The sequence below is a fragment of the Trachypithecus francoisi genome, unplaced genomic scaffold (genome assembly GCF_009764315.1).
Source record: "Trachypithecus francoisi isolate TF-2019V2 unplaced genomic scaffold, Tfra_2.0 Contig01474, whole genome shotgun sequence".
NCBI classification, from domain to species: Eukaryota; Metazoa; Chordata; class Mammalia; order Primates; family Cercopithecidae; genus Trachypithecus; species Trachypithecus francoisi.
This window is the reverse complement of record NW_022681435.1, coordinates 10,884,409-10,903,040: the sequence shown is the minus strand read 5'-3', so window position 1 is coordinate 10,903,040 and position 18,632 is coordinate 10,884,409.

The following is an 18,632-nucleotide window of genomic DNA, read 5'->3' as shown; positions in this document are numbered from 1 at the left end:
CATATGAAGTATAGGTAATAAACTTATAGTGAAGACAAGGCCTTGGACCTGAGTTTGAGCTTTGACTTTACCATTCAATAGCTTTGATACTGCTTTCCCTTCGTGTAAGATGAGCTGAAAGTTATTAGCTTCTTCCCAATGTTGTGTTAAGAATTAAAGGGAAAATGTATAAAAAGTACTTAGCACAATGCCTGGTGCCTACTAAGTGCCCAAATTCATTATCACCATCAAGATTATCCTACTCTTTGTCCTCCTCTTCCTTATTATCTCATGTTTTAAAGAAGTCTTGGATGGGGAAGGAATAGCGAAGGATGTGTGGGAAGTATCATATGACAGTACATCCAGAGAGCTCTGCTTCAGAAATAAACATGTAGATTTTTCTTTGTTTTGGCCAAATATGGCTAACACAAATATATTTACAAAAACTAACAAGCAAATAAAATTGGTGTAATTTCAGGGAATTCAGTACACGGTAAGTATTATTATGTCTGAAAGACAAAAGAAAAACAATATAACTATGTAAATTATAAGTTGAAAATGTATATGAAAAGTATATAGATACACTTTTATAAAATTAATATATATATTTAAATCTGAGAATTTAAATGTTCTCTTTAATTATTAACATCTTTATTTGTTTGTTTTGTAGACATCATGTCATTAATAAGTAAGAACCTGGGTATTGGACAGAGTTTCTAGGTATTTCCATTTTCTCATGTGCTATGGTTTGATAGCAACTGAGCATTACTTTCCCTCTCTGACACTCAAATTCATCATCTATTGTTTTGAACTAACTCACAGAATTATAAAAATAGAATAAGTCATTACTAAGTGTAATTTTTGGAACACCTGCTGCATAAAAGTCCACATTCGTTTTCTAGGACTATTGTAAAAACAGTATCACAAATTGGGTAGATTAAAAACAGCAGTAATATGTTCTCTCACAGTATTGGAGGCTGTGACTCTGAAATCAAGATGTGGGCAGTGTATGCTCCCTCTGAAGCTCTGGGTAGAATCCTTCCTTGTCTCTTCCTACCTCATGGTTTTGGCCATCAATCCTTGGCATTCCGTTGTTTGCAGCTGCATCACTACAATCCTTGCCTCTGTCGTCGCATGTGTTGTCTATCTAGGGGTCTCTGTCTTCACATGGTCTTCTTAAATAGACAACAGTCATATTAGACGAGGACCCACCTCAGTGACCTCACCTTAATTTTATTACATCTGTAGGCTCTGTTTCCAAATAGGGTCACACTCACAGGAACTAAAGATTATAATGTGTTTTTGTGTTTTGTTTTGTTTTAGAGGGAGGGAGTTCAACCTATAAAAGTCGAGCTTGAATATAAACTTAATTCAATATTTAAAGGCTTTGTACTAAAGCCCTGGATTTATACTTAAACTGTTTCTGAGATCACAGACAGCTTTAGTGACAGGGATCTTCAATTTTCCGTAGTGACCTCATGATCAAGGGCTCTTTAATTTTTGTGTCTTGAATCTTGCAGTTCTACACACTTTAGTTTACATGCTTTGTCAGAGAAGAATGGGAAAATGAGTAGGAAATCCTGTTTTTGTGATTTCTAGATTCAACCTATGGTTTGACGCAGTAGAAACATATTAAGTGGAGCCCCTACTCTGAAAGTGCCTAAAAAATGCAGGTTTCATTGAACGTATTTTCCACTTATGGTGTGGATTTTAAAAACCTCCATTCTTGGCCATCTCTATAATTCTTTATGTTAATACCTCAAATGAAAATATGTTATGGTCTATTAGTCACACAATATTAACAGTCAGATGAGTCATGATAGCCATAACTCTGTTTCCTTTTTCTGAATAAGTAGCCCCCAAAATGTGACCCATCAAATTTTCAAGTTATTACATCTTAAAATTCCTATGTAGTGACAATGTTACCTAACAAGAAAATATATCAATCTTCAGACTACGTCATATGCAGCACTTACCATCAGGCCAGAGTTAAGAAGGAATCAGAGCAAAGTTGGAGGCATCACACTATCTGACCTGAAAACATACTACAAATCTATAGTAGCCAAAACATCATGGTATTGATATAAAAATGAACACATAGATCAATGGAGCAGAATAGGGAAGACAGAAATAAAATTCATATATTTAAAGCCAACTGATTTTTGACAAAAGCATCAAGAACACACATTAGAAAATGGAGAGATTCATCAATAAATTGTGCTGAAAAAAACTGTATATAATATACCAAAGAATGAAACTAGACTCCAACCTCTCACCATATACAAAAATCAGATCAAAATAGATTAAAGACTTGGATATATGACCACAAACTATAAAACTACTAGACAAAAACCTAGGGGAAATGCCTCAGGACATCAGTCCAGGTGAAGTTTTTATGGCTAAAACTTCAAAAGCACAGACAAAAAAAAAATAGAGAAATGGGACTATATAAAAATAAAATACTTCTGCACAGCAAAATAAATTATTAATATAATGAAGAGATGACCTGTAGAATGGGAAAGAATAGTTCCAAAATATTCCACTGACAAGGGACCAATATCCAGAATATGCAAAGTCAAACAACTCAACAAAAATGGAAGAAAAAAAAAAAACACTGAGAAATGGGCAAAGGATTTTAATAGACATTTGTCAAAAGAAGATATCCAAATGGCCAACAGGTATGTGAACAAATCTTCAATATCAAGAATCATCAGGGAAATGTAAGTTAAAACTACAATGAGATTGCATCTCACCTCAGATAGGATGGCCAATTATTCAAAGACAAAAATTATCAAATGCTGGTGCGGATGTGGAGAAAAGAGAACTCTTACATACAGCTGGTGGGAATGTAAGTTAGTACACCCATTATGAAAAAGAGTAGGAGAGTTTCTTAAAAAACTAAAACAAAGCTACCATGTGATCCAGCTATTCTGCCACTTGGTATTCAAAAGAAAGGAAATCAGTTTATAACCAGGAAAATTGCATCTCTATGTTTATTGCAGCACTATTCACAGTAGCCAAGACATGGAATCCATCTAAATGTCCATTAACAGATAAGTGGATAAGGAAAATGTGATATATGTCTATCTCTAACATTGTCATTGTATATACATACATATAATAGGATATTATTCAGTCATAAAAATAGAATAAAATCCTATCACTTTCAACAGCATGGATGGAACTGGAGATCATTCTGTTAAGTGAAATAAGCCAAGCACAGAAAGACAAATGTTTCATGCTGTCACTCATAGGTGGGAGCTAAAAACGGTTGGTATCATGAAAGTAGAGAATGGAATGATGGTTACTTGAGTCTAGCAAGGGTAACTAGCATTAATTAATAATACCTGAGGCTGGGAAAGGTGGGCAGTAAAGAGAGATTGGTTAATGGATACAAATATACAGTTAGAAGAAAAAAGCTCTAGTATTTAATAGCACAGTAAGGTAACTATCGTTAACAATAATTTATTGTATATTTCAAAGTAGCTAAAAGAGAAGATATGAAGTGTTTCCAACACAAATAAATCATAAATTCTTGAGGTAATGAATATCCCAATTGCCCTGATTTGATCATCACACATTTTATGCATGTATAAAAATATCACACATTCCACATAAGTATGTACAATTATTATTCATCAACTTTTTAAAATTTCAATTTAATTGCTAATAATTTCAGAGGCTATTGAAACTAAAATACAAAATGCCAAGTATATTGATTAAAACCACTCTATTGGACATGCTCTTCTTCCCCTGCTAACTCCCCTAAAGATTCTATTTCTGTTCTCATCCTTGAAGGTCCTGTTGTTATGTGACTCTTTCCTTCTTTCATATGTAACTGGTCAAAAGTAGACAACTGAACTAAAGTAAATTAATTAATTTATTAGCAATTAAGTTTTTTCTTAAATATCTGAGCTAAGAAATACTGAGTTACATTTGTAGTTGAATTTTATTATTTGATATTGTAGATGAGATCTTTGGACCACTCTGTTTACAACAAATCAGCATATATGTACCAATAACATATGATAAAAACCTATTTTGATAAGGTCATTTTAATACTGTTTCCACATCTATAAAATGGCATGTATAAAGAATTCATAAGAACTTCAGTACAAATATTGAAGTCTGTTTTGACATTTTGATCAGAAGATTGAGGCTCATGGACTATACATTTGTAAGTGTATGACATTTATCAGTTGCATAACCAAACTCAAATATTGTTGATCAATATGCATGTGGCAACCCAAAGTGTGGTCTCTAGAAAGGTGTGCTCAAAGGTCTTGTAAATACAGTTAATAAATGGGGTCTTCACATTTCAACAGTGTTAAGACAGTGTTTCCAATGTCATCATCACAAAAAGGTAAATATTTGAGGTGATGGCTATGTTAACTATCTTGATTTAATCATTCCACATTGTATTAAAAATTAAAACACCATTTCGTACCCAATAAATATACCCAGCAATAATTTGTCAATTACAATAAAAATTTAAAAAGGTATTGTGCTTTGACCGACTTTTACAAAAATGTTATTTACAACTTGAATAAAAAGACAAGAATTGCCAGGCGCAGTGGCTCATGCCTATAATCCCAGCACTTTGTGGGGGCTGAGGCAGGCAGGTCATTTGAGGTCAGGAGTTTGAGACCAGCCTGACCAACGTGATGAAACCCCGTCTCTACCAAAAATACAAAATAATCAGCCGGGCGCGGTGGTGCACACCTGTAGTCCCAGCTGCTCAGGAGACTGAGGCAGGAGAATCGCTTGAACCCAGGAAGCAGAGGTTGCAGTGAGCAGAGATCACACCACTGCACTCCAGACCGAGTGACAAGAGCGAGACTCCATCTCAAACAAACAACAGCAAAAAAAAAAAAAAAAAAAAAAAAAAAAAAAATCACATTTGAAACCATAGAAAAGAATAAAAACAAGAATAAATAATAACATACAAGAAGTAAGACTCAAAATAAAAAAACGTTGACAAGACTGTAACCTTTTTGAATACCCTCCAAATAAAATATTCTACTGAACCATGAAGGAAAAATTTAAAATATCTGAAAAATTTAACACCTTTCATGGGATCAGAAATGTTCAATTAATGTAAATATCTTCAAAAGTTTTAGCTACTGTAAGACCAATATTAATTACTAATGCATAATATATTAGTTTGGCATTATATTTTGAGAGGCATATTTCACAAAATATGTACTGCATAATACTAAGTATGCTTATGCTGACACTCCAAAAGGAATGAGATGCTATGCAACATATCTCAAGCATAACCAAGATAAATTCTTGTCTATAAAGTTTCATTTTTGAAGTGTTTCAATGACTACACAAAACATACCAAACTACAGTGTTCACAAGACGGTGTACAGAATAGAAAACAATTAAGAAACTATGTCGCATTAGGAAAGAATAAAATACTTGGTTAGCTGACTCAATACTTAAGAGGATTATAGATTTATTCTTTCAAAAAATGTTCTTGTGTATATTTAAAGTATATAACATGATGTTATAGGATAAATATAAATAGTAAAATGGTTACCATAGTGATGCAAATAAACATGTCCATCATCTCACATAATTATCCTTTGTGTGTGTGTGTGGCAATAACTACATTTATTCATTTAGCAAAAATCCCAAACAGTATAATTTTATTAACTACAGACTTCATGTTGCACATTAGATACATAAACATGTTCATGTTACACATCTACTACTTTGTATTATCTGACCCACATCTCCCCATTTGCATCCTTCTATCACCATTCTTTTATTCTCTCTCTGTATATTTGGTTATCTTAGATGCAAAGTAAGATCGTGTAATTTTTTTCTCTGTCTTATTTCATTTAGCATCATGTCCTCCAGGTTCATCCATTTTGTAAGAAATGGCAGGATTTCCTGATTTCACTTACTTTTAGTATATGCTCAAAAGAGAGATGCTGGGTCACATAATAGTTCTATTTTTAATTTCTTTCAGAATCTTCATACTGGTTTTCACAATAGTTGCCTCAATCTACATTTCTGCCAACAGCATACAAGAGTTCCATTTTCTCCACAACCTCAGCAATATTTGTTATATCTTAACTTTTGATAATAGCCATCCTAATGGGTGTGAGTTGATTTATTATAGTGGTTTGGTTTGCATTTCCCTGGGGACTAATGAGGTTGGAGCACGTTTTAATATACCCACTGGCCAATTTTACGTCTTCTTTGGAGAAACATCTGTTCAGGTCCTTTGCCCATTTATTGTTCAGGTTATTTGACTTCTTACTAGGGACTTATAGGAATTCCTTGTGAATCTTGGATATTAACCCTATTAACCCTTTATCAGGTAGATGGCTTGCAAACATTTTTTTTCAATACATGAGTAGCCATTTTATTTTGTTGATTGTTCCCTTTGCTGTACAGAAGCTCTTTAGTTTGATGTAGTACCATTTACTTATTTTTGGTTTTGTAGCCTGAGATTTTGGTATAATAGCCAAAAAGTTATTTCCAAGGAAAATGTCAAGGAATTTTTTCCTACATTATCTTCTAGGAGTTCTGTGGTTTCAGGTTCTAAAATTCATATGGAACCACAAAAGGCCCTGATAACCAAAGAAATTCTGAGAAAGAAAAGCAAAGTTGGAGGCATCACACTTCCTGATTTGAAATTATATTACAAAGCTATAGTAATAAAAACACTATGGTGTGGCATAGAAAACAGAAACCCAGACCAATGGAACAGAGCAGAGATTTCAGAAATAATTCAAACATATACAGTCAAATAATTTTGACAAGGGCACCAGGGAACATAAGGGAGAAATGATTGTCTCTTTAATAAATGGTGTTGGGAAAACTATTTCTACATGCAGAATAATAAAATTATACCCTGCTCTTACACCAAGCATAAAAATCAACTTAATTGGATAAAAGATCTAACCAAAAGACCTAAGAATGAACTCAGTTTATTTTTTATAATTGCACAATATAGAACTGGAAACAAAGAACAAAACACCATGGGGGTTAATGCTGTAAAAGCATAATAAAATGTTTTTAGTAAGCTATAACTACTTCAAAGTGGAATAGACTGTGTGTTTGCCTGTGAATGTGTGTTTGTGTGTGTGTGATTGTGAACTTGCTATGACAAAATGGATTCTCCAGAAGATGATAGTACTTTCAACTGTTACTAGATATCTTGCTAATAAAATAAGATGCTTATAACATTCTGTAAGCAAAAAAAAAAAAAAACCCTAGATATATTCATCACACATTTTAGTCATAAGTACACCTCTCTGTCAAACAATAACATGAGCTTGGGCATTCTAGTCCCTCATTTATACCCACAGAGATCGACACAAGTCAAAATATGTGACCATTAAAAGATTAAAAGTTTCATGTATCTTGGAAAAATAAAGCCTATTGTCAAGGTATGCCTTCACCTTGTTGTTATTTTCTTTGTATACTTAAATTGTTTTGCAAAATTTATTCAAATTATTCCAAACGTGAAGCACTGTTTCAGTATTCCTTGCAGTGGGACAAATGGTAGATCACTGTGGTGCTGATCAATGTGCAACTTAAAAAGAAAAGCATTATATTTATGAATAGACATTCCACATTAGGGTTTCTTGGAAAACAGAGTTTATGCTTAAAAGTACTTGAAAATGATAGCAATAGGAGATTTGTCCAATGATTAACATCTTTATTTCAAACACTATTGTCTTATTAATTTTTTTTTTTGTAGTATTTCCTTACTAATGACTTAAATGAAATATTCATGAGGCATGGCGATCAGTTAGAACAGTGGTACATTGCCTCAGTGCTTCTCTTGAACCATAGCTGGCAAAGGTGATAGCTGAGGACTCTGACTCACAGTGGAGTCACACTTTTCCAGGAATTCTCCTTGACGAAAAAGGAGTTACTTCACCCAAACTTTCACCCCTTACTTGGAGAAACTTCTTGTTGGCAAGTATAGGTATGCCTGCTTCCTTTGTCTCTACAGACAACTACAAAGGGCCATCTCACATCCACAATTCAGTTTCTTCTTCTGCTCAATTCTCCTTCTTAACCTCCTAAAGTGGGTTCTTCCTGAGAGCCGCCAACAATGAATTTACTTAATACAAATTTTCATCCAAGCATGCTTTCCAGGAAACTTAAATGTTTCCCACTAACAGGAAGTAGATTCTGAAATGGAATTTTGCAGTGTATCTCCTGCTATCTGTTATCCAGATGGAAATGAGGATACATTTTCTGCGTTAGGTTGTTAGGAGGAGCACCAAATAACTGCTGACTGCATCCATAGAAGTGGTGACTTTTCACGGATATTGCATGCTAAAGGTAAGAAAACTGCATTGGTGAGTGCAATATCTCAGGCATTTGAGAAGTGTGAGGGATAGTAATGCTAAAGACCATGGACTTAGATGGCTGCTGGGGTGGAGAGGAGTCACACTGGAGAAAGGCATGTAAATGTTGATAATGATTACACATTAATTAACAGTCACCGGCCCATGTTGGTGAATATAAAGAAAATTTCATTTCCAGTCAGAGGACGGAGAAGGTGAGAATCCAGAGAAGGTTTTATTCCCAGTTCCAAAAAGTATTTTCAAGGAATGTGAGGAAGGAATGGTAGGAACCCTAGCCTTTATATGGGAATATTTGTGTTGATATCCTTAAATATCTTGAAACCTCAGATTCATCTGAATACTCTTTGCTGTGAAGTTGGTCCACTCTTCTGTAAAACATGGTGCTACCCCTTTCCTTAAAAATGATGTATAGACCTCTGTCTTAAAAGACCACGCAAGCCTTCTTTTGAGTATAATACCAACTCAACTCTTACCATCATGCCAATAACTAGGATCAAGTCACCAAATAAACTGACTTGATCTAGCTAATGAAGGAAAGGAACTACATATCAATGAACTGGCAAAAGATAACCAACATGTATTGCAGATTCTTGGTCAGTAGGCAAAAACAGAGTTATATAAGATAGTTTATGAATATGAAAGTAATCTGTTAGGATATAACATTTGATGTCTTGGCAAGAACCCCAGGAAATGGTGTTAACACACTGCAAGGATAACTCCTAGAATATTGGAGTAAACAATATCCCACACCAAATGAACTAGAAATACTTGGACTACCATGGCAGATAATGAAGGATCATCAAAAGCTTTGGATCAAAGACCAAAGCAATAGAGACACAAGCATTGGAGAGAGTCTCAGATGTGGTTGTGCTCTCTATGCTGGAACGGATGGACGCTAGTGTGTTTGCTAGTGCCACATAATAGCAAAATTTAGTATGGAAATGGGCTTCTTTTTAGAAAAGGGGTTTCAGGATCTGGAAAAATGGCTTCTGCTCTAATGTTCAACCTCAGAAGCATGACGGGTACAAGTATTATAGGTAGTAAGGTTGGAAGAGCAGCCAAGGAACCTCCCTTGCAGAGAACATAGAAATGTTAAATAGAACATAGCATCCCAAGGGGCTGTGTAGATAACTGTTAGCCAATGAAGATACTGCTCAAAGTATGTTAGAAAAAGAAATTTAACATCAATTATACAGAGTTGCTTCAATAAATATTATAATTACTTGTTCAGTTTCTAGACCTGAGCCATCAACTAGAGGAAGAGCCATGCCTCAGAAGGAAAGACTCTGCAAAACAATGGAACATGTTAGGCCAATCAGTTTTCTAATCTTTGTACTCCAACCAAAGCGTTCTGTCCCAAGTTACTTAGTAAATATATTAGAGAAATGGGAATCCTCAGATATTTAAAGCAGGGTTCGATAAACTTTTTCTTAAAGCGTCAAATGGTAAATATTTTGATTTTGCTGGCCAAGAAGCAAAATTAAGGATATTATGTAGTTATTTTTACAATAGTTTAAAATATGCAGCCGGGCGCGGTGGCTCACGCCTGTAATTCCAGTACTTTGTGAGGCCGAGGTGGGCGGATCACGAAGTCAGGAGATTGAGACCATCCTGGCTAACACTATGAAACCCCATCTCTACTGAAAATACAAAGAATTAGCTGGGCGTGGTGGTGGGCGCTTGTAGTCCACCACCATGTAAAAGACATTACTTTGCTTCTCCTCCGCCTTCTACCATGATGGTGAGGCCTCCCCAGCCATGTGAAACTGTGAGTCAATTAAACTTCTTTCCTTTATTAACTATCCAGTCTCAGGTATGTCCTTATTAGCAGCATGAGAACAGATTAATACACTGCATTACAATGTTTCAGTCAATAAGGTACCACATATATAATGGTGTTCTTATAAGATTGTAATACAGTATACGCACTTTACCTTTTCTATATTTAGATATTTTTAGATACACAATTACTTGTGTTACAATCACCTAAGGTATTCAGTAGAGTAAAATGTTATATAGGTTTGTAACCTATATGCCACAGCTATATCATACAGCCTAGGTGGAGGCTATCATATGTAGGTTTGTGTAAGTACACTCTATGACATTTGTACAATGATAAAATAAGCTAAGGACAAATTTCTCAGACTGTATCTCTGTCATTAAGTGATAAGTGACTATACATGAAACAACTGTACTTAAGAAGGTGAGAGGAGGATGGGAGAGGGGAGGGCAGGAAAATGCTCAGCTAAGCAACTTTGGAAATGGGTGGAGATGCTAAGACCAAAGGCAAAAGAAAACAGCACACTAGTACTGTGTTATAGTTGATAAAGTTATTTTTGATGGTGGCACAAGCGAACAATTTGGATATTGCTATACATCATGTGTATTAGAATAAATTAAGTCATCAGATATGTGTGCTAAGAACCATGTTTTCTGCTGTTGGAGTGGGCATACACAGATAAGCAAAGGGAGGAGTGAGAATAATCTATATGATAATGGGTTAGACTTGGAGAAATAGCATAAAATCATGATACGCTTAATATAGATACAGATAATTACAGAAATAATTACTGTAGACATGAGTATATAAATGAGTTAGTTCAGAAACCACATAATCATACACATATGTATGTATGTATGTATCCATATTCTATCAGCTTAGGAAATGTGGAAGCACTGTCACCCCAGTAGCCTTAAGGGTACCTCGGGCTCATGACTTGGTTACTAATATGATTCTCTGAAAAAAGAGACTAAAGCTCCATGAAGAAATGACTGAATCATTGAATAGGCAGGAAATATACAAAATGAGCCTGGGGCATCTTGTGATAATATAAGGAAGAACCGTCCCCTACCCTCAAAAAACACATTGATGGAGGCAAATAAATGAGACATAGGAGCCAACTGAAAGTGTCCCCACATTGAAAAAGCTGAAAGAATAATGAGCATCAAAAAAGACAACATTCCATTAAAACATGAAGCAAAAAATAAATATCTGAGTCTCTGCAGATATATATATACATATATATGGTGTAGAATAGACAAACTTTCCACGTAAAAGAATCTCAAAAAAATTACGAGGTATTCAGTTCTCAAAAAGACAGAGCATAACTTTCCATTCTTAAGTGTGGGCTGTGCATTGTGACTTCCTTCCAATGAGTACAATGGTAAATGGGAATAAAAAAAATAAAGAAAGAAAAGCAACCTAACAAACAATCTCTCAGCCAGCGGATCATGGTAAACTTTTACATCTACATCATGTTGATGATATGTGTCCTTCATTTAACATGATTAAAATGAAGCTTTTCCATATAATTCCTCAGAAAGACTCATCACGCAAGCATAATCATATGGAAAAACTTTTGGCAAAATTTCAGATGAGGGACAGTTTACAAAATATCTAACCAGAACCTCTGAAACTGTCAAGGGCATCGCAAGCAAAGACAGTCTGAGAAACTGTCACACGTAAGAGGGGCCTCAGGAGAGATGACTAAATGTAACGTGGTATCCTGCATGACATTCTGGAACAGAAAAAGAACATTAGGTGAAAACTAGGGGAATGAGAGTAAAATATGAACTTAAGTTTATGGTAATATATCAGTATTGGTTCATTAATTTTACTAAATGTATCCATGCTAATTTAAAGTGTTAATAATAATGGAGTGTATTGAGTATGAAGTACATGAGATCTCTGTAGTAGCTTCACCAATTTTTACTCAATCTAAAACTGTACTATAACTTTCATGATTATTTTAGAACCAAAGTTATATAAAGACAAAATGTCAGAAAAAAATCATGCAGCCGGTTCTTTTGCAGCCCAAGCCTTTCCTTTTCTACAATGAACAAGAGTATTTCCCAAGAGAGGCAGTCAGCTTCTCTCAATCAAGAAGCAAACAAATTTTTTGTGCCTTGCTATATTTGCACATGGGAAGTCATGCAAAATATATTTAAGTAGGGTGAGGACCAGTTTGGGCTTACATTTATGTACACAATTAGATGAAAATTGGAAATGTTCTGTGTGTTATAAATATTGTTTTATGGACACTAAAGATTAGCTGAGTGCCCAGAATATTCATGGGTTTGAAAGTATGTACTCAGTAGCCAAGGCCTGATCTGCTGCTACTTAACCGTGACATTAAATATACACCCTGCTGTTTTTGCTGCCATTTTGTCCTGTACATCTCCATCATATCCATCAACAAAGTTTGGTAATTCCTAAACTAAAAGCTTCACGAATTAAGGGATTTGTCTTCCTAACCATGCACATTATTTAGAAATTACTGCTCACAATTACATACTTCCTAGATGCAGTTTGAAATTGTGTAGTTAGCTGTCGGATACTTGTATTGGGATGTTGTAATTCAAAAGTCTAAGTATTTGCGATACATTGATGTTTGCTCTAACATAGTGAAAGCCTGTGACTTAAGTTTGCTTCTCCCCTTTTATTACCAATCATTTATTTAGTTCAGTACAACTAAGACTTAGAACATACCAACTGTATTAGTCAGGGTTCTCTAGAGGGACAAAACCAATATGCTTGATGTGCAGATGAAGGGGAGTTTATTAAAGAGTGTTGACTCACAGGATCGCAAAATGAAGTCCCACAATAGGCCATTTGCGAGCTGAAGAGTCAGGAAGCCAGTTCGAGTCCCAAAATATCTTAAGTAGGGAAGCGGACGTTGCAGCCTTTCAATCTGTGGCCGAAGACCTGAGAGTCTCTGGCAAAGAGTCCAAAAGCTGAAGAACTTGGAGTCTGATGTTCAAGAGCAGGAAGCATCCAGCATGGGAGAAAGATGAAGGCCGAAGACTCAGCAGGTCTGCTCTTCCATCCTCTCTTGTCTGCTTTATTCTACTTGTGCTGACAGCTGATTAGACGGTCCCCACCCAGATTGAGGGTGGGTCTGCCTCTCTCAGTCCATTGACTCAAATGTTAATCTCCTTTGGCAACACCATCAGAGACACACCCAGGAACTATACTTTGCATCCTTCCATCCAATCAAGTTGACAGTCAATATCAACCACCACAACTATAATGTTAAGTAAGAAAAACTCTCTCAAGATTTGGTCCAAGTTTTTGATTTACTAAGATAGATAATTAAGCATATGTCTCTATTTGTAAGCATAAAAAGTGAGGTTTTCACAACTATATTGTATCTCCTCTAAGATGTTGTGAATATTCAATGATACAAAGCATATGAAATTAGTCATCTTTGTTATATAGAATATTCAGTACTCAAGAGTATTAGCTGGATAGTTGGTGAATTATTGAAAAAGACTACCCAGTCGACGCATAATTGGGATAAGCTCCTAATCCACGCATGATAGCGTTTGGTACATAAGCACACTGATTAGCCCTGGGCCAAAGGAACATTCCTAACAAGTTTCACCTTTGAAAATGAATTCTCAACACTGGTGCCTCTTTTGGATTTCTCACTCATTTTAATAAAATATAAAGTATAACAATAATAAATGTTGTTTTACCTGCCAATATGAATCCAAGCCAGTTTTAAATGAAACACATTCAAAATGACACATGGTGACAGATTACAATAAAGTCTGAAGAAGGCATAAAGTTCTGCAAAGTCCACACTTTGGCAAGTCTTTTGGTTTTACTACCAGTTCCTTGCCAAAATCCTATTTGATAGATGAGAACAATTTGTCTTTTTGGGCATTCATGAATGAGACTCTGCAGACATTGAGTTACACATACAGAGGTGAAATTCACTTTTCATATTTGAATTTGGCAGATGAATATGCAAGTAGAATTAAATGTTGCAGATGTCTTGCCAATTTAAACTACAATAAATCTAGATATTCAGACTAATTCAACTAAATTGCAGTATCTTGTACAAATAAGCCAAGCATTTTATGTATGTTTGATGTTGATACTGATGATGCTAATAGCATCTTTAAAAATACACATAGATAATACTTTATTCATTATTGAACACTTTTAGTCTGAAGGATAGAGTTTAAGATCCCCACTCAGCATAAGCTCATTTGATATGCAATTTTGAGGTGTCTCTGGTTTATTAGACATTGCAAACAAAGGTTGAGATCTCAGAGAATATTATGAATGACATAGATATCTGATATTTTGCATAAATTGAAGGAAATAGCACTTCTAAAATACTGTTTATGAAGCTAGGCCATTCAGAATTAGAAAGACCAATGTATCTCTAAGAAAAACCAACATGTAAATAAATGTTCACAGTATAAAGTGTAAGCACTTGACAGACATATGTACAAAAATTCATGACATCCTTCTAAGAGAAAATAATACCTGAAGTCACTGATCACTCACTGTGTCTAGAGGAGACACATAGGAAACTCTCCTAAATCTTATTGTGACAAATGTGAAAAAGCACCCATGGAATTAAATATAAAATATTATTTTATGACAAGAGAGTGAAACACCTTGAGTATCTTACTTCGGGTTTGAAATTTTATTCTGTCTGCCATGACAACTATTCAAAGAATTTTAATTAGAATAATGACAGATTGGAATTGTATTTCAGAAATATAATTCTAGTCACAATATTGTGAATCAGCCAAAAGGGGTAGAGGGGAAAGACTTGCAATTCTTGAAGTGAAAATTATATAACATTAAACTAACTTAGTAACAATGAGACTTGACTCAAGAAAATGATGTGAGGCGCATGTAAGAAGTAAAAATGACAGGAATTTGTGGACTATTAAATGGGAAGATAAAGGGAAAAAGGAAAAGTAAGGAGAGATATATTCATCATTATAGTCACTTTCAATAAATGTCTACATAATTTAAAAAAAATTCAAAACTGTCTCCACATAGTATCAATTCAAAAGGGAACACATATAGAATAATTGTGGACTTAAAGGGAAAGGGAGAAATTCAGTTTCCTGTTTATGATTAGCAGTATATTCAGGCAACATCTGGTCGCTGACCATTACATATTGCAAATAAAAACTTAATATTCAGAATACATGAAACTGCAAGAAATATTTAGGGCTCAACAAAAATGAACTTGAGGTGATGAGCATCTATAAAACATTGTCCATGGAACATTCCATGAAGAAATAATGAAAGAAGAGTCCTCAACACAGAGGGGGAAAGCTTTCAAGTTCTTACAGCAAGATTCTTCGATTTATGGGAGTTTTCTGTATATTTGCATATACACATACTTATTTGTATATGCATGTATCACTTGGGCCATATCTATGAAACAATTATCTAGAATAAAAAATAACAGGCCGGGCGCGGTGGCTCAAGCCTGTAATCCCAGCACTTTGGGAGGCCGAGACGGGCGGATCACGAGGTCAGGAGATCGAGACCATCCTGGCTAACACTGTGAAACCCCGTCTCTACTAAAAAAATACAAAAAACTAGCCGGGCGAGGTGGCGGGCGCCTGTAGTCCCAGCTACTCGGGAGGCTGAGGCAGGAGAATGGCGTGCACCCGGGAGGCGGAGCTTGCAGTGAGCTGAGATCCGGCCACTGCACTCCAGCCCTGGCGACAGAGCGAGACTCCGTCTCAAAAAAAAAAAAAAAAAATAACAAAAGTTCAAATAAATTTTTGGTATTAGTACTTTTCACAAGATATGAGTGAATCAGTATCTAAATGGAGTTACAAACGGGAAAAGGAACAAAATATTGAGAGTTGACCTAGGGAAGTCAGCTTTAATAATGTTAGGCTTCATAGTCTCCTAAATATTTTGATTTTTTTCTTCTTAGATCTGAGTGTGATAGTGAGGCTTAAAATAAAAGAGTTTAAAAAACAATTAATTCAGATAAGGAAAACCTTTGCCCTCAATCCTCCAACAAATACACATTTAGCAAAATATAGCTTAAATGACATTCTGTTGCCCTTCCTTTTGTAAGAGTTTCCATAGAGAGATAAACCTACAATTTCTCAATAAGGGGATTTAAACAAACTGTAAGTGCTTTTTTCTTTTTCTAACTAAGAAGTTATCTGTGTCTTTCAAAGAATAATTTAAAACAAAATTTGTAATGACTCTAAGATAATTTGCTAGAGGACTTATGACTACAAAAACTGATATAACAAGCATTTTCTAAAATATCTAGTTCTGGGTAACAAATGGAATAATAAAACACAAATGTGGCATTTCAAAGGCTCTAAGCTTTGTGATGTGTACGTGATTCTTCTAATTTAGAGGAATAAAAATCCTCTGTCAATATATTCTTATCTCAAACATATGCATATTAGATTTATGGGAGTTTTCTATATGTTTGCATACACACATACTTATTTGTATAGGCATGTATCAATTGGGCTATATCTATGAAACAATTATCTATAATAAAAAATAACAAAAGTTCAAATAATTTTTGGTATTAATACTTTATACTTTGTAGGGTAAAGCCTGAAATTTGACACAATTCTTAGAAATAACATAACGCAATACATGTATGTGCCAGTTGTCCTGCAAAATATTGACTTAAGAGACACTTAATCTCATTTTGCTGCAATTGCTCAAAATCTCCTGAGGATTCCTCTTTTGGAAACACTTTCAGAGACATTTTACTGGTGAATTAAGAAAATCAATCTCAATTACTTTAAATTCATACCTAATTTTAAACTCTAAATAGATTTTCTCAATGTGATTGTTCACCGTATTTACCAGACTAAAATCTAAGAGGCTCTCAGCTATTAAAAACAGCTATTAAATTCTACCCTAAAATATGAAATGCTGTTTTAACAGTGGATGTTAAAAAGCATGATCTAATACAAAGCAGTTCTAAAAGAGTTCTAGTGTTTTTAAAATTTGCATGTGGTGTTATTTTTTAATTAATAAAATATATTTTTAAGACAATGTTAGTTTCAAAGCAAAATTCAAATAATAATAATAATATGGGGAGATTCCATATAACCTCCCCTCTGTGACATCCCTTCCCATAGTGATCCATTTCTCACAATCGATTAACCTACATTGACATATCATCATTACCCGAAGTCCTTAGTTTATGTTAGGGTTCACTTTTGGTGTTGTACATTCTATGGATTTTAACAAATGTATCAGGACATATATCCACTATTGTTGTATTATACTGAATACTTTCATTGCCCTGGAAATCCTCTGTGTTCTGTCTACCCATCCCCCCTCCATTTAACCTCTGACAACCATTGATACATAGTTTTTACTTTCTCCATAGTCTTGTCTTTTCCTAAATGTTATATCGCTGGAATCATACAGTATGTGTTCTGTTCAAATAAAGTTCTTTCTCTTAGTAATATGCCCTTTAGTGTCCTCCATGTATTTTTGTGACTTGATAGCTTTCTCTACCGCTTTTTTAAGTACAAAATAATGTTCCATTGTTTGGATGAACCACATTTATGTATCTGTTCACCCACTAAAGGACATTTGGTTACTTCCAAGTTTTGGCAGTTCTGATAAAAGCTGCTATAAACACTCATGTGCAGGTTTTTGCATGGACATATGTTTTCAGTGTATTTTGGTAAATACCAAGGAGTGTTATTGCTGGATCATGTGGTAAGAGTGTGTTTCGTTTTATAAGAAACTGCCAAACTGACTTCCAAAGTAGCAGTACCATTTTACATTCCTACCTGCAGTTCCTGTTGCTCCACATCCTTGCCAGCATTTGATATTGCCAGTGTTTTGGATTTTGCCCATTCAGTCGTATGGGTAGTGGTATCTTATTGTCGTTTTAATTTGAAATTCTCTAATGACATGTGATGTCGAACATCTTTTCATATCCTTACTTGCCATCTGTATATCATCTTTGGTGAGGTACATTTAGTCAGTTCAGGACTCTGTAACAAAGGACTACAGGCACAGTAACTTGTAAATAACAGAAATTTATTTCTCACAGATCTTGAGGCTGGAAGCTCAAGAATCTTAGAGTGCCAACATGGTTCAGCTTTAGTGAGAGCCCTTTTCTAGCTTTCAGGCTGCTGATTTTCATTGTATCTTATCATAGGGGAAAGAAAGCTATGCAGTTTTCTGGCCTCTTAAGTGTACTAATCCTATTCACGAGGGCTCCACCCTCACAATAAAGACCCTTCCTCCATATACCATCACATTCAGATTAGGTTTTCAACATGCAGATTTGGGGACCGTGGGGAGGGATTCAGACATTCAGTCCATTGCATGTCTGTTCAGGACTTTTGTCTATTTTTTAAATCAGGTTGTTTGTTTTCTTATTGATGAGCTTTAAGGCTTCTTTGTATATTACAGACAACAATCCTTTATCGGATACGTCTTTTGCAAATATATTCTTCAAGTCTGAATCTTGTCTTTCTCATTGTCTTGACTTTTCTTGCAAAGTAGAAGTGGTTAATTGTCATGAAGTTTAGGTT